At 42.8% G+C, this 25,743-nt stretch overlaps 1 protein-coding gene across 1 annotated transcript in view; it reads right to left on the bottom strand.

Annotated features, from left to right (window-relative positions):
* Positions 1 to 25,500, bottom strand: part of galnt1 (UDP-N-acetyl-alpha-D-galactosamine:polypeptide N-acetylgalactosaminyltransferase 1) — a 180,440-nt gene extending 154,940 nt beyond the window's left edge. Inside the window, exon 1 of the mRNA XM_058084756.1 lies at positions 25,121 to 25,500. The gene's annotated coding sequence lies outside the window, so the exon portion shown is untranslated. The remainder of the gene's footprint in view (positions 1 to 25,120) is intronic.
* Between the last annotated feature and the right edge of the window lie 243 nt (positions 25,501 to 25,743).

The following is a 25,743-nucleotide window of genomic DNA, read 5'->3' as shown; positions in this document are numbered from 1 at the left end:
AAATTTTGGGAAAACATAACCGATAACTGGAATATATGAAAAAAAAATTTTTACAAAAAAATTGCAAGCTTTAGAGAACAAAAGCAACACCCCCCCCTCATTCTTCCTTTAGACCAGGGGTCCTGATTGGCCTGTGGCCCCATTATGATGGGACTGTAAATGTACAACTTCATACAGTGGATGGCATTGTAGCGTCGTTTCTTAGTACACTTCTACATCTTGCTACATCTTCTTAGAATAAGAAGATGTAGCAGCGTCATTAGAGCGTCATTCATTCATTCATTCATTCTCTACCACTGATCCTCACGAGGGTCGCGGGGGAATGCTGGAGCCTATCCCAGCTGTCTTCAGGCAAGAGAGGCGGGGTACACCCTGGACTGGTGGCCAGCCAATCACAGGGCACATATAGACAAACAACCATTCACACTCACATTCATACCTATGGACAATTTGGAGTCGCTAATTAGCCTAGCATGTTTTTGGAATGTGGGAGGAAACCGGAGTACCAGCAAACTCCACACAGAGATTGCTGAGGGTGGACTCGAACTCGAGTCTCCTATCTGTGTTGCATGTGCGCTAACCACTTGAGCACCGTGCAGCCCATATAGTAGACATTCATTCATTCATTTTCTACTGCTTTTTCCTCACGAGGGTCGCGGGGGTGCCGGAGCCTATCCCAGCTGTCTTCAGGCAAGAGAGGCGGGGTACACCCTGGACTGGTGGCCAGCCAATCACACGGCACATATAGACAAACAACCATTCACACTCACATTCATACCTATGGACAATTTGGAGTCGCTAATTAACCTAGCATGTTTGTGGAATGTGGGAGGAAACCGGAGTACCCGGAGTGGAATTGAACTCTGGTCTCCTAAGCTGTGAGGCCTTACAAGCTAACCACTTGTCCGCCATGCAGCCCCTTTTTGGAACCAATTGATTGGATTTATATTATTTCTTATGGGAAAAATGTATTTGGTTAGCGTCCGTTTTGGTTAGAGTCGGACCTTTTTGGTTCAAATTAATGACGCTAACTGGGCGGCACGGCGGTCTAGTGGTTAGCGCGCAGACCTCACAGCTAGGAGACCAGGGTTCAATTCCACCCTCGGCCATCTCTGTGTAGAGTTTGCATGTTCTCCCCCGTGCATGCGTGGGTTTTCTCCGGGTACTCCGGTTTCCTGCCACATTCCAAAAACATGCTAGGTTAATTAGCGACTCCAAATTGTCCATAGGTATGAATGTGAGTGTGAATGGTTGTTTGTCTATATGTGCCCTGTGATTGGCTGGCCACCAGTCCAGGGTGTACCCTGCCTCTCGCCCGAAGACAGCTGGGATAGGCTCCAGCACCCCCGCGACCCTTGTGAGGAAAAAGCGGTAGAAAATGAATGAATGAATGAATGAATAATGACGCTAACCAAGGTTGGGTGGAATTGGAGACCCACGCATGCACTGGGAGAACATGCAAACTCACAAATGACTGACCAATCCATCCATCTATCCGTTTTCTATGCCGCTTATCTTCACTAGTGTCGTGGGTATGCTGGAACCTAGCGAACGCAACCCATCCAAACCGTTGCCACAAATAAAAAAACAGTTACTCACACAAACAAATACACACCCTGGTGATAATCAATAACCGTACAACAACAACAAAACATTGCAAATCAATGTTAACAGATGATGGTTATTTTAAGGAATCAGTCGCGTGGCGTCATTGAAAATCAACGCAGCGTATAACGATACAAGCGGATAAACATAATATACAACGATAAAACTGTTAGTCACACACACACAAGAAGAAGACTCATCTCCGGCTAATCTGTTTTTCGCAGCTTTTGGTTGGCCATCTTTTCGCCATTTTTCCCATCAAAATGTAGAAACGTGTCACCTAGTGAACTCCACGTCGGGATCGTGTAGCAGTCATCCAGAGTTCCGCTATTGAACAACTCCCAATGTCGGCGGTAAACTGATGCGTCACCAGCTTGGATCGGAGACTCTGACGCCGCAGATCTGCCTAATTATTTTCCCCTCCTTATTTGTGCAAAAAAACAATTAAAAGCCTTTTTTTTCCCCACTGCCTCTTTTGCAGAAGAAAATATAGAAAAAGCTTAAATTCTGTTTTTGTTATTGGATTGAGTCGCTCGCCAAACTGATTGTTTCCCCCTTTTTGCGAGACGTACAAAGACGCTGATAAGATGCTGACAAGCTGTGACGGATGCTTTTATTCCTCCTCATATTGTGCTGACGTGCAGATTCGGCGGAAAGTAGAATGCGTCTATTGCTGAACACAGACTCCATGCAATGAGGTAAACAGACACACAATACAATTGCGTTGAAAGTGCCAATTTGTGCATCTGTCTTCTGTTTTTTTTTTTGTTCCAGAACTCTTCTGGTCCAGCAGTGCTGAGTGTGTTTGTACATTAGGATTTGTTTTGTGGAGCCCAGCAGGCAACATTTCTCTTCCCCCGAATTGAGTCTCTTTACTAACTCAAATAACACAAAGTGTGTGATGTTGACTCCACAAGCATTTAAAGCAACAGTGACCAAGCTTGTTTTGATATTCATTCATTCATTTTCTACCACTTTTTCCTCGCGGGGGTGCTGGAGCCTATCCCAGCTGTCTTTTTGGGCGGGAGGCGGGGTATACCCTGGACTGGTGGCCAGCCAGCCAATCACAGGGCACATATAGACAAACAACCATTCACACTCACATTCATACCTATGGACAATTTGGAGTCGCTAATTAAGCTAGCATGTTTTTGGAATGTGGGAGGAAACCGGAGTACCCGGAGAAAACCCACGCATGCACGGGGAGAACATGCAAACTCCACACATTGACGGCCGAGGCTGGAATCGAACTCGGGTCTCCTAGCTGTGCAACCTGCACGCTAACCACTTGCATTCATTTTCGACCGCTTTTCCTCACAAGGGTCGCGGGGGGTGCTGGAGCCTATCCCAGCTGTCTTCGGAGTGAAAGGCGGGGTACACCCTGGACTGGTGGCCAGCCAATCACAGGGCACATACTATAGACAAACAACCATTCACACTCACATTCATACCTATGGACAATTTGGAGTCGCCAATTAAGCTAGCATGTTTTTGGAATGTGGGAGGAAACCGGAGAAAAACACGGGGAGAACATGCAAACTCCACACAGAGATGACCGAGGCTGGAATCGAACTCGGGTCTTCTAGCTATGTGACCTGTGCGCTAACCAATTGTCCGCCGTGCAGCCATAAATGCTTTTTTAGGTATTTTTATGAGGGCTATAGTATCAAAATAGGTATTTCTGTTGTTAGCTAGCTCCTATTAACTCGTTAATTGATGATTGATGGGTGATTGACATTCATTCATTCATTTTCTAACACTTTTCCTCACAAGAGTCGCGGGGGGTGCTGGAGCCTATCCCAGCTGTCTTTGGAGTCAAAGGCGGGGTACACCCTGGACTGGTGGCCAGCCAATCACAGGGCACATATAGACAAACAACCATTCACACTCACATTCATACCTATGGACAATTTGGAGTCGCTAATTAATATTTTTTTTAATTAATTAATTAACCTAGCTTATGTGTATGCCACAGATTAAAAGTTTGGGCTTCCTTTATCCCCCTGCTTTCATTTCAATCCTGAATCTTAAAAAAATAAAAATAAAAATAAATTATATATAATTATTATATATTTTTTATATATTATTATTATATTATTATTACGTTAAGTGCTCTGAGAACACAATTCATCTATGTACTGTTTATAGGACAAAGGTGGGCCACAGACATTTTTTAGATTTTCAAGTGGGCCCTGAGTTGGGAACTGATTTGGGAAATTTTGGGAACCCCTGCTATAGAGTCTGAAACCATTCACTCTTCACATGCTTTTTCTTTGGCTTTGTATGACCCATTAGCCACTTGACCATCTATAGTACATGGTAGGTTTGTAATGATTCATTAATGCTGCGTGTCTGATTGCAAGGTAATGCCCACTAGCCAACATGTATATATATATACATATATATATTTTAATAGCATATGGATCCACACACAGCACTCTATAGTAATATATTGATTTATTGCAGCTGCCACTCCTAATCCTTACTGGAAATAAAAGTAGCCGTCAAATAAAATGGCCTCAAGACAACACTAGATGCCTGAAAGCTCCCCTCGTCGCCTGCGGGCTTCCTGTTGTGGTTGTCGCTGTTCATCTTCTTTACACGCGATACTCTTTTTTTTTTTTTTTTTTTTTTGCGCCTCCTGACGCGCATTTGAAAAAGTTCAAACTCCTGACACGTCGATCCCTCAACCGCCTCGCCGCCTGCCACACACCAGACGCCCATTGTCTCTTTCGCTTTCGCTTTGTTTATCTACTTGGAATATTTCTCTCTCTTTACCTCGGAGTCGGCTTTGTGAAAGAGATAAAATAATAAGACAGGATAACTCATCTATGTAAGTATGTTGGCAAGTGTGTGTGTGTCTTGCTAATTTGATTAACGGGTGTAAACAGTTAGCCAAACGGTAATGACTAGCAAGCAGCTGTAGCCAGTGGGCTTCTTGCCGATTACTATCATCATGAAAGTAAACCCATGGAGCTTTGTGTGTGTGTGTTATATGGTCAGTGATGCATATCTTCACAGTGTGTGTGTGTGTGTGTTTCAGGCTCTAATCTTTCATAGCTCAAAAAGAATGACAACGAGCAGAAATAAACCGTAAAAAAAAAAAAAAAAAAAAAAGTCCCGGTAAACACTCCACCGTGAGCTCCGCAAAAACGTCACCGCGCATTTGAGTTGACGTGCAGTCTCAGCTATCGCCGATATCAGACAACAAACTGTGTCACTGGATGTTTTGCCCGCTTATATATCCTCTGGCTCACTGATGTTCCATTTTCAGTTTATGCCACTGAAAGATAAATAAAAGATAGCTTTTTTATTTTTTTTATTTTTTGGAGCTGCAAGGGCTTAGGAACTATTGCCTGTTAACACCCAGATACTAACACTACGATCACCTTTATAATAAAATAAAATTTAAAAAATAAAATAAAATTAAATAAAAATAAAACATTATAAGTAAAAAAAATCTTAACTTATATTATGAAAGCAGGAAGTGAACAAATGTAACAGTTACTGATTGTAAAAGTACCACATGGAGGGGTAGGATTTAATAAGCTTTGCTTCTTCCTACTCCTTTTGGACATGTGGAACTGTGAACTGATTATGGGATGCATTCAATTGTAATCTGATGCATGTTCAAATGAAATTAAACCATTACCGTACTGTACATTACTTTACTACTATAGCCACCCCGTGTAGCCATGCCACTGGTGGGTGTGAGCGACAGAAAGAAAAGCTCCGAATCACTTGGGCAGCACCCTCTGGTTTGCGTGTACACAGCAGGAATGTCGGACGTCAATTTAAATATTCCTGTCTCTAGCATAAAATTTGTATTGGCCTTTTATTGTTGCCAGCCTGAGGCAAATTCATTCATTTTTTACCGCTTATCCTCACGAGGGTCGCGGGGGTGCTGGAGCCTATCCCAGCTGTCTTGGGGCGAGAGGCGGGGTACACCCTTGACTGGTCGCCAGCCAGCCAATCACAGGGCACATATAGACAAACAACCATTCACACTCACATTCATACCCATGGACAATTTGGAGTCGCTAATTAACCTAGCATGTTTTTGGAATGTGGGAGGAAACCGGAGTACCCGGAGAAAACCCACGCATGCACAAGGAGAACATGCAAACTCCACACAGCACGTAGATCTCACAGCTAGGAGGACCAGGGTTCAATTCCACCCTCGGCCATCTCTGCGTGGAGTTTGCATGTTCTCCCCGTGCATGCGAGGGTTTTCCCCTCCCACATTCCAAAAACATGCTAGGTTAATTAGCGACTCCAAATTGTCCATAGGTATGAATGTGAGTGTGAATGGTTGTTTGTCTATATGTGCCCTGTGATTGGCTGGCCACCAGTCCAGGGTGTACCCCGCCTCTCGCCCGAAGACAGCTGGGATAGGCTCCAGTAACCCCCAAGACAACTGGGATAGGCTCCAGCAACCCCCAAGACAGCTGGGATAGGCTCCAGCAACCCCCCAAGACTATGTGTCGATGTGTGTGTGTGTATATGTGAGAGTAATTACTTTTGTTTTAAGAGTTCTTATCTGGGGCGGCACGGCGGTCGAGTGGTTGGCACGCAGGAGGACCAGGGTTCAATTCCACCCTCGGCCATCTCTGTGTGGAGTTTGCATGTTCTCCCTCGTGCATGCGTGGGTTTTCTCCGGGTACTCCGGTTTCCTCCCACATTCCAAAAACATGCTAGGTTAATTAGCGACTCCAAATTGTCCATAGGTATGAATGTGAGTGTGAATGGTTGTTTGTCTATATGTGCCCTGTGATTGGCTGGCTGGCCACCAGTCCAGGGTGTACCCCGCCTCTCACGCCAAGACAGCTGGGATAGGCTCCAGCACCCCCTGCCACCCTCATGAGGAAAAAGCAGTAGAAAATGAATGAATGAATGCTGATTAAAGAGTCAATACGATACCCCGGAATGTCGAATCTCGCAGTAAAAAGCACAAAAGCGGAACTTTTGAGTGTTTACTCGCGCTTAATAAACTCCGTATTAATAATTGAACCCGCAGACGTCACAACTCCGTTGTCACATTATTACTGGAAACAGGGAAAACATTTTCAATCCACAGTTAATTCACCACTCGGTTGGCATGTAATGGAATCATTAATAAGCGCACGTACTCAAACTGTTGCTGAGCACTTTTGCGTCTATAACCTACTTAAGCACTTTAATCTGCGGCGGAGTCCAGTTCTGATGAGTTCCACAATATAAGCTCCTCTGCTCCCCTATCGGCTTTCTGCTCGGCGTTTGTGTTCACGCACACACACACACACACACACACATATACACACACACGGTGCACCCACAACACAGGCTGACAAGCAGGGATGCTAATACACACAAAAAAATACACACACGTGCAGTTGGAATGCATCTGGGAGGCTGTTCCCTTGTCTTGCCTGGAGAGGGAGAAGCTTATTATGGAGCCTTATTGAAGGCTTCAAAGAGTTTAAATTAGGGTGGAGAGGAGGGATTAGAAGACAAGCAGGAGAATGAAGGAGGAGAGATGCTGGAAGTGAGGAAAAGAACGGCGGCAGACAGAAAAGAGAGAGAGAGAGAGAGAGAAAAAGGAGGAAAGAGGTACAAAGAGGCCATGAGATGAGAGCACCGAGGAACGATGGAGAGGGCAGAAAGGGGTTGGGGGGGGGGGGGGACAAAAGGGGAAGGGTGCGTTGGCTCGTGCTGAGCTTACACTAGAAGACGACGCTGGAAGGCTTTGCCCCGTTTACGTCGCAAGTGTGGGTCTGTGTATTTCCTGAAAAAAAACACATTCGTATAATTGAATTCAACACTCCCGTTTTCAGAAGTACACGTCTGAAACTCAACGGATACTTCAATAGGTACACATGCACGAAATAAAACCCGCGGGTACTCCGGTTTCCTCCCACATTCCCCACATACGACCTCAATACAAAGTTTAAACATTAGAGCTGTCTAGACATTAAATAACACCCCTATAGTCACCTTTACACTCCGATCAGGGTTTTATGCTGCCGGTTCCGATACCGAATCATCCATGATTGAAATCGTTCAATACAGATCACCGAGTGGTTAGCACACCGGCCTCGCAGCTAGGAGACCCGAGTTCAATTCCACCCTCGGCCATCTCTTTGTGGAGTTTGCATGTTCTCCCCGTGTTTTTCTTCCGGTTTCCTCCCACATTCCAAAAACACGCTAGGTTAATTAGCGACTCCAAATTGTCCATAGGTATGATTGTGAGTGTGAATGGTTGTTTGTCTATATGTGCCCTGTGATTGGCTGGTTGGCCACCAGTCCAGGGTGTACCCCGCCTCTCGCTTGAAGACAGCTGGGATAGGCTCCAGCATGACCCTAGTGAGGATAAGCGGCATAGAAAATGATTGGCCACCAACCGTTTACAATTTAGTTCGGACGAATTCGGCAATTTTCACAAAATAAAATACTGTGATAAATCACTGCTTTTACTTTGAAAACAAGAAACTAACCAACTCGGAATATATCCTGCTTTTGACACTGCCGTTTGGACTGATCTCGTCCCGGTGACGTCACGTTGCATTGCATTCTGGGTAATTTAGGTATGAGTAGTAAACTGACGATACATACTCAACATTTCTGGCGAATGCAGTATGTATCCGGGAAAAGTTAGTATGAGTAGTAGGTAAGTATGCGGTTTCGAACACAGTCATATTTTTAGGCGACTTCAGTAAGTCACACAAGGCCAAAAATGCATACTTGGGTAGAAAAAAAACATACATAAGTCGCATTTTTTGCGGGCAATTTATTTATATTTATTTATTTATTTTATATTTATTTTATAAACTACAAACTTCCAAGAATAGAACAGGCGGAATAGATGTAAGATATGCTAACACAATGCTTATTAGCTACATAAAAAATAAACATGAACAGAAAAGTTATCCATTGTTTATGTAACAAACAGTTTTTTCATATATAAGTCGCTCTGGAGTATAAGTGGCAGGAACAGCCAACCTACAAAAAAAAGTGCGACTTATAGTCCAAAAAATACGGTATTTAGATTACCCGTTACTGAAAAAAGTTTATTTAAATTATTATTATTATTATTTTTCCCATCACTGATTGTGTGGCACTTCGTAGAAAAAGTTTGTACACCCCTGATTTATGATGTGGCAATGTAATTTTTGGTAACTAACTAAAAAAAACAATATGTACCTAGAATGTATTTTTATATTTTTTTAATTAAAAGTATGAATCCCAGTGGGAATAAATCCAACTCATTTTTGGACTGACTCAAATATAGACTTATTTCCAACAAAGCATCGACTTTGTCGTTTTCAAAGCGTAGAATAAACTGTCTCAAAATGTTAACGGCGGAATGTACGCAAAATAACATCCAATTTGCTCCGAACCTGACTGAGCTGAAAACCACTTTGCGATTATGCACATTATTCATTTTTATGGAAATACACTGCCCTTGTTTGGGTTTTGTATCCAAATGAGTTGGGTTTTGTAACGACAACAAGAGCCTTGAACCAAAAAAAATTTAAAAAAAAAAGAGCCCACAGCCTTGGAAGAGCTACTTATTCCTGGCACTATAATTCTAATAGATTTATTTAAAGTTAAAAGAAGACAAACGCAGTTGCCAGTTTGTGCCGATTGTTTCATGCTAGGTCCTGTCTGCTGTTGGCAGCGCTATCGCCCGTCTTATCACCGTCCCAGCTGGCACTTTGCATCATATTGTTATGAAACAGGGTTGGCAGTCACCTCAGGGATGGACTGAAATAGCAACCTGACTGGGAGGATGTTTTGCAACTAAAACATTCGTAACAGAATTAGACTATTTTTCATTCATTTATCCCGAATCCCTACGAACGATTCCATGCTTAGCACTCGTTTTACCTTGCCGTCTCCACGACTGAGTCATTGACGTTCAGAAAGTCTGCACTCAGATTTGGGTATCAGAAGCCTTAGCTCCGCATTGCAGACTATTAAACATTGATGTGTTGTTATTGTAAAAGCTGCAATCTGGAACATCCACAGTCAAAATGACCTCAAATAAAAACAGCGACCACAAATTGTCTTATACACAATTAGAAGAAACTTAGAAGATCATCTTGGTACTTGGGTACGTATTAAAGTTTTACTTTAGAAAGTTGTTTTGTAAGGTTGGGAACGTTCTTCGGAGGATTGGATTGGTGAATCTGTTCGATCTGTTGGATGCGACGAAGTGAAAACGATGCACTACAGAAGGTAAACCGACGTAAGGTGCCGTTAACAGATACAAAGACAGAACCACATGAGATGCCGAACCATAGAAGAAGAAAAAAAATCAGATGTCTTTTGCATTTCAAGGCTCATTTAGACATACGATGGAGTTAAATTACATTCAAGTCATTTTTGGAGTATGAAGACAGGAAAATACCACAACAGTGGTGAGTCTTGACTGTCAAAATATTCGGATATTATGTTGGCCATTCTATTACCCCAACGTGATCACAAACTACCCTGGAACTGGGGGAGGTGGCCGGGGACTGGGAAGTATGGGCTTCCCAACTGCCCCCAAGAACCAGACCTGGATAAGAGGAGGAAAATGGATGGACGGACGTCCTTAGTCAACTCCGTTTTTGGGTTGGTAAACAGTCCAATCCAGACGAGAACAGAGTAAGTTAAAACGATGTACTACAGAAGGTAAACCGACCTATGGTGCCGTGAACAGATACGAAGGCAGAACCACATGAGATACCAAACCATAGAAGAAGAAATTACATTCGAGTCATTTTGGGAGTATGAAGACAGGAAAACGCCAGAACAGTCGTGAGTCTTGATACTCAAAATATTCGGATATTATGTTGGTCATTCTGTTACCCCAACGCGATCACAAACTACCCTGGAACTGGGGGAGGTGGCCAAGGACTGGGAAGTATGGGCTTCCCAACTGAGATTGCTGCCCCCAAGAACCGGACCTAGATAAGAGGAGGAAAATGGATGGACGGACGTCCTTAGTCAACTCCGTTTTTGGGTTGTTCTTGAGTTTTTTTCTAGTTTATCGTCCAGCTCCAAGGGGATCCCAAGGTGTTCCCAGACTAGTGGGGAGTCTCAAACTTGTCCTGGGTCTTCCCCGAGGCCTTCTACCGGTTGGACGTACCCCGAACACTGGGAGGCATCCAAACCAGATGCCTAAGCCACCTTTGTCTTTTCGGTCACTAGCCAAGGATCATGACCATGGGTGAGGGTAGGAACGTAGATTGACCGGTAAATTGAGAACTTTTGTCTGTGGACTGATGTAGAATCCACATCACTGCAGATGCCGCACAAATTCGCCCGTCGATCTCACGTTCCATACTTCCTTCACTCGTGAACAAGACCCTAAGGGACCTCAACTCCTCATTTTGTGGAGCGATCTTGTCCTTTCGGTCACGAGTCAAGGGTCCTGACCATCGGTGAGGGTGGGAACATAGATCGACCGGTAAATTGAGAACTTTTGTCTATGGACTGATGGACTGACACCAATTCGCCCGTCGATCTCACGCTCCATACTTCCTTCAGTGGTGAACAAGACCCTGAGGGACCTCAAGTCCTCATCTTGTGGAGCGATCTTGTCCTTTCGGTCACGAGTCAAGGGTCCTGACCATCGGTGAGGGTGGGAACATAGATCGACCGGTAAATTGAGAACTTTTGTCTATGGACTGATCCATAGAATCCGTAGAATCCGCATCACTGCAGATGCTGCACAAATTCGCCCGTTGATCTCACGTTCCATACTTCCTTCACTCGTGAACAAGACCCTGAGGGACCTCAACTCCTCCACTTGGGGCTTGGGACTCCACACTTTTCCTGGCTGGAACCACGGACCCAGACTTGGAGATGCTGGTTCTCATGAACTATGGAGTAGTTTTACAGCATATGAGATTTGCGACTTATACGCTGGAATTTACGGTAAAGGGGGGCGTGATCTGAAACATGCCCCCCCCCCCATGCACATAAAGTACTATAGTGCTGTATATTGTTAAGAAGTCTTCAGCAGAGTATCTGGACCTCCACAGTAATAAAACAAAAAAAACAGTATGAATGCCTCTTTATGGTGGAATTAAGGAATTATTGTCGTCAGTGTTTGTGACTTAACAGGCGTAAAGGTGAGTTATTTCCGTGCGTTTCCCCTTTTCCACCAATCGTGTGTCAGCAGCTCACTCAAGAAGGATAATTCGCTTCTCACTCAGGAGGATGAGGACTTCTATCCAGCTTTAGTCTGTCACTGCATTTGTTCCACATTTAAATGAGACCGCCGCCGTGGGACGACTTCGCTGCATCGGGAGCAGGAGGAAGAGGGGTAAGAGACGGGGTAAAAAAAAAAAAAAAAAAAAAAGGGAGGGAGCACAGGAGAGAGGGAGAAAAGACGCAAAGGAACAGGACTACTTTTCCTTGCCAGACACACTCAGCACAATCAACTGTTGTTGTTTCGCCATCAGACCAGTCCCCATGACAACTGGCCTGGATTCGGATGCGTGCCATCGCTTATAACAACACGCATCTATAATAAATCAACAAAAAAAAAAAAAAATCACACATGCAATAAAACAGGGCAAATTAAATCAAACGTTCCACATTCACATTTCAAGTAAGCCATGGTATATTCCGCAATTCCACATCCAAAGAATTCTACTTCATAACGTTTTTTTTCATTTTTTTTTTTCTTGTATGGGGTAAATTGGTAATTCATTAAAAGAGTCAAGAACAGATGAAACCGACTCGCTGTGTGTTCTGCCAAGTTCTCCTCACTTTCATTCAGTTTTACACTTAACACGTTTGTCTCCAACACAGTTGCCGTCTCCATGACAGATAACAACAAGAAAGCCGTTACAATCTGGCTTCTCAATAAAGTTTTATTTGACCGTATTTGGCACGCACACTCTAAAAAAAATATATACCTCTACGATGATGACAATGCTAACATTTGAGATGTATTCATGCAAAATATGTTTATTTCTTGTACATTATAATGGTGCAAAACATGTCGTATAAAATAAAATACAAAAAAATATAATATATAAAAATATTTCCACTTTTCTGACCTATAAATGTAGTTAGAATGTTGCATTCTCGTGTTAAACTATGCCAGAGTTCCATATATTAAAGTTTGTGATGGATCAAAACGCTTGGTTTCAGAGGGCGTAGCTAAAACTGTTCTTTTGTGATGTCACAAAAGGGGAGGAATTCCTTATATGGACGTGGTATAAACATGATACGCTCTCTGCTCTCCCCTAAGCTCTGTTTCTCGGTTTAGGAAACAGGTTCAGGGAGAAGTTATTGGATTTGGTGATTCCCCAGCAATCTGTCAATGGTTTGGTCAACATGAACGTGAAATATTTGAAATAAGAAGCATTAATATCGGGCACACTGTACGTTTACGTATGTCCGACGTCTGAGCGTTTCTTAAACTCCTATTCTATAAACTTTATATACTATATACTTTATATACTATATACTTTATAAACTTCTATATTATATTAGCAAGTGGGGTTCATTCGTAGCCAGGAAGCACTTTGGGTGAGTGGCCAATCACAGCGGAGTGAGCGTGAAAAGTAAATTACAGCAAGTTAACGCATCACATAAATCAACAACTAAGCGCTAAACACAACACATAACTTAAAACTGTTATTTCAAAATACCCACAAGGCATGCCGGGTAGTCCAGCTGCAGCAATGTGAACACTAAAAACATTGGATGTCAAAAGTATGTTAACATCTCCTTGTTTTCTTCTGATGACCTAATCAACATCCAAAATAAAAATTAAAAAAATAAAATAAAAATAAAAATAAAAATAAAAATAAAAATAAAAATAAAAATAAAAATAAAAATAAAAATAAAAATAAAAATAAAAATAAAAATAAAAATAAAAATAAAAATAAAAATAAAAATAAAAATAAAAATAAAAATAAAAATAAAAAATAAAAATAAAACCCAGAGCTCTGCCAACTAGTCTGTTACAGAAGTGGTTGCTGTAAATGTGATCATGTTTTTCCATCAATGAATAGGCTAAGCTAGCATGACGTCGCAAATGTGAGGAAATGTTAGCACTGTGGCTATGCTAGTATTGCTTAACGTTATACATCCTCAATGTTATGTTGTTGTATGCAATACACCACATCTGTCATGTGGCGGAATTAAGTTAACGCATCACATAAATCAACAACTAAGCGCTAAACACAACACGCAACTTAAAACCGTTATTTCAAAATACCCACAAGGCATGCTGGGTAGTCCAGCTGCAGCAATGTGAACACTAAAAACATCAAGTCAAGAGTATGTTAACATCTCCTTGTTTAATTCTCTGATGACCTAATCAACATATTTCCTAATCAATATATTATTTTAATATGGACGTAAATATTTAAAAAAGCAGGCTTCGCACAATTAAAATAAAAATAAAAATAAAAATAAAAATAAAAATAAAAATAAAAATAAAAATAAAAATAAAAATAAAAATAAAAATAAAAATAAAAATAAAAATAAAAATAAAAATAAAAATAAAAATAAAAATAAAAATAAAAATGTTACAATCTTATGTTATTGTATGCAATATACCACATCTGTTATGTGGCGGAATTAAAGTACATATCTGAAATGTTTACCAAAAGCGCTTCTTGGAGTCAAGCAGCTAACACAGCTCATTAGCATTAAAGCTACAGGCGCACAAAATGGAATGCTGAAGTGTAACACAAAATAAATTATATGAATTTTGTTTTTATTCAGTTCTTGTTTTGATCTCGTGAGAGTGTACCTAATAAAGTGGGGCATGTGAGAGGGAAAACGAGCGTTTAGCTTGACGTTTGCATGCTTTTTGTCGATGTTTTGTACAGGATGAGCGTCTGTAAGGTGTCTGTCAACCCCCTCCAACACACCCACCCTCACTAACCCAATCACCCGTGTCTCCAACTCTCTAACCGGCGGTGACGGCTGTTCTTTTTAAAAGCGGAGTGGATCAGAACGCAAGCGGAGTGACTCTTAATTATGGATGTCCTGTTTATCCTCCCAGGAGCACCCAGGGAGGGGAAAACATCCATTCCGACTTGGCCTAGCGACGCCTTTGCCGCGCTAATATGACCAGAGTTTGCACTCTTCATTCTGCTGCTCACGCCTCAAAGCAACGGCCGCATCGAGTATGGATCATCATAAAGTCGACACGTGAACGCAAATTCATCGGGACTCCACCGAAAATTCTATTACAAGCATTAAATCCCATTTCTAAACAGAAACAAATACAGTAGAACCTCAAAAGATGAACGCCCCCTGAGGTGGTACAGTGTAATTTAACCCAAAAATCCCGCTTCTAGAATTCCGTATAACGTCAAAGTTCAAAAGACGAAACAGCTCAACTCTACTGCATTATTTGTCATTTTGTGTTTTATTATCTTAATATTAATAGTAGTTAACTTCTTGTACCTCTTCTATGACATGTTTGTATATTTGATACAGTTTATACCAACAAGTGATGTGTCGGTTGTGAACAAATCGACTCTTTGAAATGGAAAGGAGCCGGTTCGCGTCATTGAAAAAGATTAGTTTTTTTTTTACCTTGTTGAAAGTGGGCGTGGTGCTTTTAAGGACCGATTCATTTGTGAGAAATTTGCCTTTTCATAATAAACACTCATTATAAATGTATTTATTTACATTGGTGACATATTTGACATCCAGAGAAAGCTCTTTATAGAGAGTCGAGCCAAAAGAAACGGCTCTCTAAAAAGAGCCACAATTCCCACATTCCAAAAACATGCTAGGTTAATTAGCGACTCCAAATTATCCATAGGTATGAATGAGAGTGTGAATGGTTGTTTGTCTATATGTGCCCTGTGATTGGCTGGCCACCAGTCCAGGGTGTACCCCACCTCTCGCCCGAAGACGGCTGGGGTAGGCTCCAGCACCCCCGTGACCCTCGTGTGGATAAGCGGTAGAAAATGAATGAATGTTTGTCTATATGTGCCCTTTGGTGGTGACCAGTCCAGGGTGTACCCCACCTCTCGCCCGAACACAGCTGGGATAGGCTCCAGCACCCCTGCAACCCTTGTGAGGATAAGCGGTAGAAAATGAATGAATGGTTGTTTGTCTATATGTGCCCTGTGATTGGCTGGCCACCAGTCCAGGGTGTACCCCGCCTCACGCCCGAAGACGGCTGGAATAGGCTCCAGCATGCCCGCGACCCTAGTGAGGATAAGCGGTAGGAAATTAATGAATGTTTGTCTATATGTGCCCTTTGGTGGTGACCAGTCCAGGGTGTACCCCACCTCTCGCCCGAACACAGCTGGGATAGGCTCCAGCACCCCTGCAACCCTTGTGAGGATAAGCGGTAGAAAATGAATGAATGGTTGTTTGTCTATATGTGCCCTGTGATTGGCTGGCCACCAGTCCAGGGTGTACCCCGCCTCACGCCCTGAAGACAACTGGGATAGGCTCCAGCATGCCCGCGACCCTAGTGAGGATAAGCGGTAGAAAATGAATGAATGTTTGTCTATATGTGCCCTTTGTTGGTGACCAGTCCAGGGTGTTCCCCGCCTCTCGCCCGAACACAGCTGGGATAGGCTCCAGCACCCCTTGTGAGGATAAGCGGTAGAAAATGAATGAATGGTTGTTTGTCTATATGTGCCCTGTGATTGGCTGGCGACCAGTCCAGGGTGTACCCCGCCTCTCGCCCGAAGACGGCTGGGGTAGGCTCCAGCACCCCCGTGACCCTCGTGTGGATAAGCGGTAGAAAATGAATGAATGTTTGTCTATATGTGCCCTGTGATTGGCTGGCGACCAGTCCAGGGTGTACCCCGCCTCTCGCCCGAAGACGGCTGGGGTAGGCTCCAGCACCCCCATGTGGATAAGTGGTAGAAAATGAATGAATGAAGGTAATAAAAGGGTAGGCATCACACTCCAACTGGCCACATCATTAGGTACACCTGGACAGCTAACACCATTCGATGCAATAAGAGCCTTTTCAGGGTGATATTGTTAATTTTGATATGAATTATTGCAATATCTCTGTGCCCTTATTGCAGTTACATGATTATTAGGGTAAATGTTTGCCACTTATCTCCTTCTGCATCTGTGTTGGTGACTCCGGCTGCCATTCAAGATCTTTTCTTGAAATAATGAGCCCAAGTAAACAAAGTCACTCGGAGGCGAGTTTAAAAAAAAAAAAAAAAGAACAAATACAAGTGTTTCCCTGCGAGGTCCTATCACATCCACAAAGGCCCAAACCAATCAAGTCAGTCCTCTGATGACTGAGGCTCATTTAGCTTCTCCCTGATTGGCTCTGGAGGTAAGAAAAGAGCTGAGATTGCCCCAGTGGGAGGTTAGGAGACGGCACTTTTCAAGTTCTTTTATATGTTTCTCTTAATGTCCTCAAACTCTTAAGTGTGTGTGTGCGTGCGTAAGCTTCTGTGAAGTTTTTAATTAGCAAATGCTGTGACACATTGTGTCAATGTGTGGTCCACAAAGCAGATGTTTATTGTTTTTAATAGTTTAATGGCGGAGCTCTCCATCGGCGCCGGATGGCGGACGGTGTTGCCTACTGCGCTTGCATTCTCGACTCCGCAAATGACGCGTTTACGAGCTTTTCTGCTGTGCTGAAGAATTCATGTCCTTATGTACAGTAGATACAAAACCGAGGGGCGATACTCGAGAAATGACGCTTGGATGCGAGTAGTCAGTGTACAGCTTCCCATTATACTGATATTAGTGTCTAAATAGCTTTTAAACTGATTAGCAAGATAATTGTCTTATGCAGGCTGCACGAGTGCGGGGAAGCTGCGGTTAACTACCATTTTCAACTCATTTTTTAAAAATTTTGCTATGAAAATTTTACCATAATTGGGATTTTACCATAATAAATGTGATTTAGACATTTTTTTATACCTGCTTTGACCCAAAAATATGACGCAAGACCAAATGATTAAATAAAATGACAAAGTGTAAGTTAATTAATTTAGTCAACAACACGTCTACGTGGATGCATTTCTCCAAGTCATTGCTGTGTGTGAGTGACTGGAAGAAAAGCTCCGACTCGCAATGAATACAGGTCCTTTTAGGTTTTGCATATTCCATGGAACCTCGGTTAGCGTGTTTTTCAGTTAGCGTTGTAAATTTGTGCCACAATTTGTACAGATTCTCTTGCAGGCTGCACGAGTGCGGGGAAGCTGCGGTTAACTACCATTTTCAACTCATTTTTTTTGCATTTTGCTATGAAAATTTTACCATACTTGAAAAGCAATGTGGGTGATGGGATTTAGACATTTTTTGGAATGAAATTTAAGCTAATTTTTTTTTTTAAGACCACTTTTTTTTTTGGAGCCACTCGTTTTGTATGTATAAATATCTCAACCATGAATGCAAGAAAATCCGTCTTACTGATCTTTCCAAGGGAAAAATGGCATCAGTATCCGGGTACGGTTTAATTCCGGCTTTGGAATTTTTTTTTTTTTTATTAATTTTTTGATTTATTTTTAAAATTCATTTTTTTAAAATTATTTTGAAGCTTGGAAATGAAATTGCAATCAACTGACCGGTCTCACAATACAAAATATTAATTTTATTATTGTATTACGGTACAACAAAATACATACATTGCAATACAAGACTACTACATTATCCTACAGTACATTTCCTTCCAATCCTGCCAAACTCCCATGAGAGCTAGACTCCATTATTAGAGAACAAATTATCACGCTGGATCAGTTCAGGAAGTCAGAATGTGTGAAGGTTATTTTTGCTTTTTTTTTTTTTTTTCTTTTTAAAAGGGAATTTTTCGGGAAAACACGCACACCTTTAGGACACAGGAAGAAGACCGGAAAGTAGCTACAGGCATCTGCCAGTCAGTTCGGCACACAGCATGGAAATTACCGTAGGTTTGCCCACATTGCATAAACTCACATGGATTGTGTTGCCATAGCGCCTAGGGAGTAACACCAGTACAGAAAGGACACTGGGAAGGACTGCACGCACACACACACACACACACACACACACACACACACACACACACACACACTCTCGCATACATTCATACACAAGGGAACAAGATAAAAATACAGTGCTGACAAGTCAATTAATCAGATGTGAAGGTGCTGAGCAGAACAATCCTTTACAAGGCTGCAGTGTGTGTGTGTGTGTGTGTGTGTTGACTGAAAGTTTATTTCATAAGTAAAATATCCCTAAATCAACATTTTCATGTATTTAAATTATTATGATAATAGCCAGGATGTTTCTTTCCATAAACCTAAGAGGACTGCTGTTAATCACTAGCAGGTATTCATAATTTGGGGGGCATGAGAAAGTGCAACCACACAATCATTTAGGACCAAGTACACTGCACGCCAGTAGCAACAGAAGCAATTGTACACTAGCAATACAGAGCTAGCAGCATGAATGACGTCATCGTAAACAAGAGTGCAGCAAGTGGAACACGGGGCACATATAGACAAACAACCATTCACACTCACATTCATACCTATGGACAATTTGGAGTCGCCAATTAATAACCTAGCATGTTTTTGGAATGTGGGAGGAAACCGGAGTACCCGGAGAAAACCCACGCATGCACGGGGAGAACATAAAACTCCACACAGAGACAGCCGAAGGTGGAATCGAACCCGGGGCTCCTAGCTGTGAGGCCTGCGCGCTAACTACTTGGCTAATTAATTAATACAATTTTTTTGTAAAGTTACCTTATTTTTTCCCCACACAAATCATGTTCACCATATTCTAGATATATTTTTTCACATTGTCAGAGCCCTCCAGACATGAAATAACACCCCTATAGTCACCTTGACATTTCTATGACCCAATATAGTAGATGTAATCATAAATAAGACATTCATTCATTCATTGATTTTCTACCGCTTATCCCAGGGGTCGGCAACCTTTACTATGAAAAGAGCCATTTCACCCACTTGCCCACTAAAGAAAAATAGCCTGGAGCCGCAAAACGTTGTATGTTTAAAACAACATTGGAGGGAAAAAAAAAAGACGAGTTGGAGTACTCTTGCTAGTACTGGAGATAAACTTTTGTTTTTAAATGAGCTCTAATTTATTTTTTAGAATCGTCAAATAACTCATTAATAATAATTAATAACTCAAAGTATTACTCATTTCCCTTCTCATTTCGCTTCATGCTCATTCAGTCACCAGTCAGAACTCAGTCAGGATGCATTCATGGTCTCACACAAAGTTGGATTTTTGTAAACTCATAACAAAGACGTGCATTTTCACCACACGGGTGCTAAAAAATATTCAAGCATTGCAAAGGGAGCCGCAACAAAGAGGCTGGAGAGCCACATGCGGCTCTGGAGCCGCGGGTTGCTGACCCCTGGCTTATCCTCATGAGGGTCTTGGGGGTGCTGGAGCCTATCCCAGCTGTCTTCGGGCAAGAGGCGGGGTACACCCTGGACTGGTGGCCAGCCAATCCCAGGGCACATATAGACAAACAACCATTCACACTCACATTCATACCTATGGACAATTTGGAGTCGCTAATTAACCTAGCATGTTTTTGGAATGTGGGAGGAAACCGGAGTACCCGGAGAAAACCCACGCATGCACGGGGAGAACATGCAAACTCCACACAGAGATGGCCGAGGGTGGAATCGAACTCGGGGCTCCTAGCTGTGAGACATGTGCTAACCACTTGTCCAGCGTGCAGCCTTATTAGGTACATTCATTCATTCATTTTCTACCACTTATCCTCACCAGGGTGCCGGGTATGCTGGAGCCTATCACAGCCGTCTTGGGGCGAGAGGCGGGGTACACCCTGGACTGGTGGCCATGCAGCCAATCACAGGGCACATATAGACAAACAACCATTCACACTCACATTCATACCTATGGACAATTTGGAGTCGCTAATTAACCTAGCATGTTTTTGGAATGTGGGAGGAAACCGGCAAACATGCAAAATCCACACAGAGATGGCTGACAGAGAGTGGGATTGAACTCGGGTCTCCTAGCTGTGAGGTCTGCGCGCTAACCACTCATCTTCCGTGCAGCCCTTTTTTGTTATTATTATTATTATTATTCATTCATTTTCTGTCGCGGGGATGGTGGAGCCTATCCCAGCTGTCTTCGGGCAAGAGGCGGGGTAAACCCTGGACTGGTGGCCAGCCAATCACAGGGCACATATAGACAAACAACCATTCACACTCACATTCATACCTATGGACAATTTGGAGTCGCTAATTAACCTAGCATGTTTTTGGAATGTGGGAGGAAACCGGAGTACCCAGAGAAACCCCACACAGAAATGGCAGAGGGTGAAATCGAACTCGGGTCTCCTAACTGTGAGGCCTGTGCCTAACCACTCGTCCACTGTGCGAGGACCTCAACAATAAAGCAGTCCTCCTGTCGCAGCCCAAGCCAAACAATGGGAGTCTAGTTTCCTACCCCAGGGCCCAAGCCAATTTAAAACATATTAGTGCTCTTGTCGTGTGTGTGTGTGTGTGTGGGGGGGGGGGGGGGGGGGGACCAAAGTGAGAAAAGTGGCCACATCAAAAATCCTGCAACAAACAGGATTAGAAAGCATCCATCAAACGGCAAAAAAAGCTCTTCTCTCCCTTTGCAGTTGTGTGTAACCGAGTGTTACGGACCACACTACAGATATCCTGGCTGTCACACTCGTCTTATTGAAACACCGTGTCACTTCTTATCCAGCTCAGTGGATGCAAAGAAGTGCTTTAGATGTGTTTATATTTGCGTGTCAATCCACTGCAAAAGGATCCATAATGAATAACAGCACCCGGGAGTGTGTCAACACGCAAGTGTCTGAGAGCTTGACACTGTGTGCACACGCCAAACGCTGGCATATTTTAGCAGCCGGGTATTGTTTCACATTATATGTGTGTGTGTGTGTGTGTGTGTGTGTGTGTGTGTGTGTCATTGTAGCGCTGATCCACTGACCTGACAGCTCTTCCCCAGGGATGCACACATCTCTGTCATTACTGCCCATGCACTGCTCTCGATGGCGTTGTGGAGATGTTGGACAAAACACTCAACACACAACACACAACACAACACAGATGACGCTTAAGTGATAACTTATGATCGAGTTTTACTCCTCCGTTTGTGTCCACTTCTTTAGACGGCAATCTCACTGAGACTGAATTAACCCTTTTTTCCAATACTTGACTGGTATTGGAACACAAAAACAGAAAATGAACGGCTGCACGGTGGAAAAGTGGTTTGCATGCAGGCCTCGCAGGCAGGAGACCCGGGTTCGATTCCACCCTCGGTCATCTCTGTGTGGAGTTTGAATGTTCTCAGTTTTCTCCGGGTACTCCGGTTTCCTCCCACATTCCAAAAAAACATGCAAGGTTAATTAGCGACTCCAAATTGTCCATAGGTATGAATGTGAGTGTGAATGGTTGTTTGTCTATATGTGCCCTGTGATTGGCTGGCTGGCCACCAGTCCAGGGTGTACCCCTTCTCTCGCCCAAAGACAGCTGGGGTAGGCTCCAGCACCCCCGCGACCCTTGTGAGGATAAGTGGTAGAAAATGAATAATAATAATAATAACAAAAAAGTGCTGCATGGAAGATGAGTGGTTAGCGCGCAGACCTCACAGCTAAGAGACCCGAGTTCAATCCCACCCTCTATCAGCAATCTCTGTGTGGATTTTGCATGTTTGCCGGTTTCCTCCCACATTCCAAAAACATGCTAGGTTAATTAGCGACTCCAAATTGTCCATAGGTATGAATGTGAGTGTGAATGGTTGTTTGTCTATATGTGCCCTGTGATTGGCTAGCCACCAGTCCAGGATGTACCCCGCCTTTCGCCCAAAGACAGCTGGGATAGACTCCATCACCCCGACCCCCGACACCGATTAAAGCTAATTTTAAGTCATTTGCTATAAAAACGAGATGTATTATTATAAAGACGCATGTCATTGCGATGATCAACAACCCCTTGCGATCTCGCCAAACCGCAGCCAAGCGAGGATGGTACGACCTTTTCTGCTGACCTTTCATATCGTCCGGGGGGGGACATAGGTGTTTACGGACAAACAGAAAGCGGTCAGACTTGTTTACCAATTAAACAGTAGTGACAGATGTGTTTACAATCAACAAACGCCGCCATCCTCTGATGAGTTTAATATTCATACCTGCTCTCCACGGAGAAACCCCGTGTAAAAAAAACATCACGCTCATGTTGAATACTAAAAAAAAAAAGACGCTTCAGGACCAGACCCCCCAAACACTCTTTCATCTTTTAATATTTAGGTCGATCGTTTTCAGTGTCGGGCTAATGAAATTGCAGGTAAAATGGTGTAAAACGCCGGTAGCTTTATGCGTCATTGCATCATGACAGAAACAATTAGGACACTTGCAATGATTCTTTGTCATGCCGGAACAAGCGCATTGGAATTAAACACACCTTTTCTGTGTGTGTGTGTGTGTGGATGTTGACTAAAGTGTGTTTGTCAGTTGCAGTTGTTTTGTTTTTATTTTTATTTTTTGTCTCTCTCGCGCTACAGCAAACGCCTCGATGGGCTGTCTGTCTTGTTGGATGGAGCTGGGCATGACAAATTGACAGTTTCACACACACACACACACACACACACACACACACACACACACACTGAAATAGTATGCAAACACCCCGCCCGTGTACTCAAGATGCAGGTAGACTGTTTAACAGACTGAGTGGCAGTTCGCTTTCTGCGCGTCAGCACGTATACTTGATGCTCTCGGGGGCGGAGTCAGCTACACAAACAACAGCCCGGCCAATGTTGCATTCAATGACTCCTACTGCGTGAAATAAAAAAAAAAAAAAAAGGAAACAAAGCGAGGTAAAAAGGGGACGGTCACCCACACGCGTCTTTGATTGCAGTTTGTGCTGAGGATTTACGTTGAATTTCAACATATTTTACATTCACATGCTAATGATGCATCTGCCTCTGCTAAATGTAGGCGGCGCTATAGCTGCTTTGAGCCGAAAATATTACGCAAGACCAAATTATTAAATAAAATGACAAAAAAAGTGTAAGCCATTAATTTAGTCAACAACCCGCATCTCTCCAAGTCATTGCTGTGTGTGTGAGTGACTGGAAGAAAAGCTCCGACTCGCATGAATACAGGTCTTTAAGCTTTTGCATATTCCATAGAACCTCGGTTAGCATGATTTTCAGTTAAAGTCGTAAATTTATGCCACAATTTTATATTATATGATGTAGCGAACATATTGTCGGGTTATTAGTACACTGCGTGAGTCCAACTATGTTCATAATGGAGTCTTTTTTTTTTTTTAATCAAAAACATTTTTACTGCTTTTCAGCAGTCAAGGTTCGATTCCCTGTCAGGATGAATACAAGTATTCAAGTACAAGAATCGACACCGAGAATAAATAATCAAAATACTAAAAGATATTGGGGTAATGTGTTTGGCTGGCAACCAGTCCAGGGTGCACCCCGCCTGGGATAGGCTCCAGCACCCCCTGTGACCTTCGTCACAGGGGGGCGGTAAAAAAATTAATGAATGCCACATTACGATATACGGTAGAAAATGAATGAATGATTTCACCCCCAAAATAGTGTTTGTACAAAAAAAAATTGAATTTTGTTACCAAAAAAAAATTACATTTTAAGAAAAAAATTACCCAAATTTACCATACAAATTTTTGCCAAAAAAAAAAAATGTTTTTTACACCTAAATATCGGTGATTGGCTGGCCACCAGTCCAGAATGTACCCTGCCTCTCGCCCGAAGACAGCTGGGATAGGCTCCAGCACCTTCCGCGACACAGTAGAAAATGAATGAATAATTTTAGCTTGCTAATACATGGAAAACAGGAAATACAAGTCACCCCAGTCGTCCATTTGCAATGTAGTTCTGTTACAAACTTATGATTGCAAATAAAAACCTCCAATTAAACTCCAGCAGTACAGATACTCAAAAAGTCGACAGACAAAAAGCTCAGCAAAAACCACAAGCAGCAACCAAGAGTCAAGTCGAAACATTTCGGCGGCAGCAAGAATGATTGAAACGACGACAACAAAGAATCAGCAAAGTCACAACGACTCCGCTGGAGTCATGCGTCTACACCAGGGGTGGGCAAACTACGGCCCGGGGGCCACATGCGGCCCACCAAGCGTTTGAATCCGGCCCGCCAGTTGCTTTCTAAGTAACTTCAACTTTTAACATACAAACTGGCAACATGACTTGCAAGTTGGATGTCTGATTTAGTAAAAAATAAACAACAAAACTGTAAAATTAAATGACATAGTTTGATGTGGTGTGATGTTTAAAGTGCTCCTAAAAAAGGGACATGAGAACATACAACTGATATAGGATAACACTTTTACAGATAAAATTAGACAAATAATTCAAGGAAAATGATAAGCATAAAATAGTGTGTGTGTGTTAAATATATGTTCTGGCCCCCCACACAATTTTGTTAACTCAATGCGGCCCTCGAGTCCAAATATTTGCCCACCCCTGGTCTACACATTACACCCAACAGGAAGCAAAACACACAAAATAAAAGCACAGAACAGAACACTTCCTGTTCTGCGGAGCATGACAGTACCTTTGGCTGGCGTGGAGCAGGCGGAGACTCGGCCTGGAGGTTATCCAAACTGTGACCTGACCTCAGTGTGGGGACGTCTTGTCCAGTGTAGCCGGAACCGGAAGGAGCTGACTCTCGGCCCTTCATAAGGGATGGATTCCAGATCCGAGAAGGGACATCTGGCGAGGGTCTTGGAACCAGCAGGTCTATTCAACCGGGGGGAGCTTCCGGGGGCCCTCCGGTGTCTTATCTTGTGATGTGGAAATGTCAAACTGTCAATAAAAATTTGGAATTAAGCACAATCAGGTGCAAGTACTCAAAAAAACTCTGCAAAAACACAAAAGTTAGTCCTGAGAAATATCAACAGGTAAGACGAATCATCCGACCAACAGCTTGGATGAGTGAAACAACGAACAATGACTCCCCACCCCACTTAGCTCTAATTGCAACCAGCTGTGAATCACTGCCACACTGGTGTCAATCAACAGCACATTCCACTCAAAAAGAATCACAATACAAACCACAAAAAAGCACCCATGTGGGGGTTTTTACTCCCGGTATTCCGGTTTCCTCCCACATTCCAAAAACATGTTAAGTTAATTGGCAACTAATTGTCCATAGGTATGAATGTGAGTGTGAATGGT

This window comes from Doryrhamphus excisus, chromosome 10 (assembly GCF_030265055.1).
Source record: "Doryrhamphus excisus isolate RoL2022-K1 chromosome 10, RoL_Dexc_1.0, whole genome shotgun sequence".
Taxonomy (NCBI): Eukaryota; Metazoa; Chordata; class Actinopteri; order Syngnathiformes; family Syngnathidae; genus Doryrhamphus; species Doryrhamphus excisus.
This window is presented reverse-complemented; position numbering and strand designations above follow the sequence as displayed.